A 3,529-nucleotide genomic window follows, 5' to 3' on the forward strand; every position below is an offset into this window, starting at 1 on the left:
AACTTTCCAGAAAGACTATTCTGATTTGTTACTGATATGTTATGTGGGCTTGGAAAAGTTATTCAACATCTCCATGCCTTATATTCCTTATCTATAAAAAAGTAACCAAGGAGTTAGTGGTGAATATATGGCAAATTTTGGTCATAGAAAATGAATAATGAGTGGAACTTTCACCTCTCATGACCTAACCCCATCCACTACTGAGCAGGAATCAAATAAATTGCACATGCTGATGGGGCACCTGGGTGGCTCAGTCAGTTAAGCGTCTGCCTTTGGCTCAGGTCATGATCCCAGGGTCCTAGGATCGAGCCCCATGTCGGGCTCCCTGCTCAGCAGGGAGCCTGCTTCTCCCTCTCCCCCTGCTTGCCGCTCTACCTTCTTGTGCTCTCTGTCTCTCTGTCAAACGAATTACTAAAATCTTTAAAAATAAATAAATAAATTGCACATGCTGCAAAATTAAGAACTGATAGTAGTCACTTTTTGCTCCTATGTGATTAAAATACAAGCTTTAAATACTTGACTCATTTTGGAACACTATGTCATCATACAATCACAACCTGAGAAAGCATTTATGATTTATAAATCACAAGTGATATGAAATAGTTGTGACAGTTACCTAAAATTATTTAGGATGAATCAAAATTAGAATGAAAATCTCTTGTGGATTTACTAGTGCATTTAAAAAAATCTCCCTAATTTTGTAAGTGCCTTTGCAGGTGCAAATGAAAGCGCGATTCTACTTCATTACATTTTAAAACAATCTTTGGTCAAAGTACAAAGAGATTGCTCTGGATGTTAGTATGAAAATGCTGAGAGAGTATAATTAAGATTTTTAAAAAGACTTAACTGAGAGCCAAGCCAGTTTTATAGCCTTCTAAGAAATCTATTTACAAAGTCTCCGGAAGTTTTCTTTATTTAGTATGTTTAAATTAAATCAACCTGGCAGGAAGTCTTGTTTAACAAAAATTCCTTACACATGCAAGGAATGTTATCTGTCGCCGCACTTGACTGGTATCTAACCTGGCATTTGTGCTAATTGGAAATAGCTCAGTGTCCATTCCTTTATGGGCTCTTATACTGCCAAATCACAGAAGTCTTTCACAACTGGCTGCCTAGGTATATCTAGGGCATAACAGTAAACAAATTGAATAACTACTGAAAACAACACTGGAAATAAAATTCAGACATATCCCTTGTTACTGTTTGGGACCCCACAGAATTTTTCCTCATGCATTTTTCCTGAAGGCCTTTATGAAGTTGGGAAAACTAGTCACTGAATTTTAATATATGAAATCCACACCTAAAAAGAACAGATCATGACCCCACTGAGGTCTAAAAATACCTTCTGATGCCTTCAGACCTTGATTCTGTTACAATATTCTTCTTAGGTTGCTAAACTAAGAATTACTGCTAATGCGGACTGTAGTATATGAGGGAGATTTGGTGTAGTTCAGTTTGTTGACCCATGAACCATAGGAATATTTGATATCTTATGTAAAACTTATCAAATTTCTGCTTCCTTTCTGCTGAATGAGAAAATCTATTTATAGATTACATAATAACATGAAAAACATGGCTGGGTTTTTTTCCAGGCAATAAAAACATAATGCAAGTCTTCCCTTGTAATGAAAAACAGCCTGACAAGTGTAATTCTGTAATTGCTTAAAAGAGAACCACTTTTTAAAAACTGATCTTTAAGTCTCAAAGTTGTGAAAATTAGAAACTGCTCTTAGTAATTGTCCATACATCGTAACTATTTCACAGATATGTCTCAGTGGTGAATGGAAGTACCAAGACTTGAAAGGTATATTCTAACATTTAATAAGGGGTTACTGATATGCACAAGGGTGAGAAGAAGAAAGGAAGGAGGGAAGTAGGAAAAAAGGAAAGAAGGAAGTAAGGGGGGTGGGAAGGGAGGGAGGAAGAGAGAGAGGGAGGGAAGAAGGAAGGAAAGAAATTTGGTCTAATAAACCATGCCTAAAGTCAGCCTGCATTCCCAATTAGATTAGTCAGCTCATGAACTTGTCTGTTGCAGTTCCATTTTGAGACATGAGACTTTTATTAAGCATACTATTTTAGGTAACATCCACACAGGCAGTGATCCATTTGTTCAATTAATATGTTATTATAACCTGTTAGATAAATCTCTATATGTAATGAAGCAAGAACTTTAATCAAGCATATGGGAGTCATTCAGGGGATATATTGTTCTTCTGGGTATATACTGTCTCAATTGATTTTTCAAAATGCTGCAGAAAAATGTGAAGCAAGGAATGTTTATAGTTTGTTGTAGCATTGTTTGTAATAACTAAAAATTGGAAGGAACCTAAATATCCATTAATAGATATGGTTGAATAAATTATATGCATTCCATTATTGAATATCATGCAGGTGTTAAAATGAGTTCTGTACAACTAGAAAATTTTCAAAACAAATTATTAACTAAAAATGTAAGCTGCAGAACAATACATTTACGATGACTCCATTTATGTAAAATATTTAAAGTTATATGTGTGTATGTATGTAAATACTTATAAAAGGAAAGGAACTTTGAGATTGTTTGAATCTTTCATAATAGAACATATTCATGGGTTACTTAAGAAATTAAACAGACATCTGAAAATAGCAGTTATATTTGGGTTCAAATTGGTTCATTGTGTGTTTAGCATGCAGCTGGGTACAAAATTAGTGCTCTTTGTTCTAGTTCTTTTGGTTTCTTGTCAGTTTTTAAGGCAAATATATTACAGTTACTGCTTACAACATATGGGCATTCCATCTGATTTCCAAAATACAGTGAAAATAAAATCTGTCAATCTTAGAAAAAACTCACTTAGGGAGGTTTAAAGAGAAAAGTCTGGGAACCTTGCCATTAGTTTGTTTTGGGATAAGGCTTTCAGGACTTTAAAATATAATTCCTTATTATAATTTTTATTTATAATCATAATCAATTCATTAGACTTCTCAACAATTGGCAACTCCCCTCCAATAAAATAAGCAGGACACCAGGAAGGGAAAAATACAATTTGATGTGTCATTGTTATCAGTAAAAGTGCCTTGGTTGCAGATAACCTAAGACTATGACTCAGTTGACTTAATAAGAAAAATGTATAATTTCACATAGCAAGAAGTTCTAGGAAGATTGCCTGGAAAGGTAATGGGTCACCAATAAAGAATCTGAGAATTGGGCTACCTTTACACCAGCAACTAAGGTGTATCAGTTGCTATAAGTACAGAAAGAATGATTCATGTCATGGGAGTTGCAGTTGGAAGGGTCTAGCAGGATAGTCTCCAAAGAATCCATAAAACCATATTTAAGAATGACTCAGCTTTAAACATCTGCCAAACCAGAGAGTGCAAAGCCATTTTAAAATAGTACCAATCATGGAAGAACTTTTCTGCCTCCTTTTCCTCTCCTCCCTCCTAGTACTCCAACTTAGAGGGGTCAGCAAAGGGAGCTGAGAATGTGGGAGGAGGTAAACAAACAAGAAAGAAGTCTAACATGTCCCCTTTTGCAAAGGCCTCCCTATAA

Source organism: Halichoerus grypus, chromosome 1 (genome assembly GCF_964656455.1).
Source record: "Halichoerus grypus chromosome 1, mHalGry1.hap1.1, whole genome shotgun sequence".
NCBI lineage: Eukaryota > Metazoa > Chordata > Mammalia > Carnivora > Phocidae > Halichoerus > Halichoerus grypus.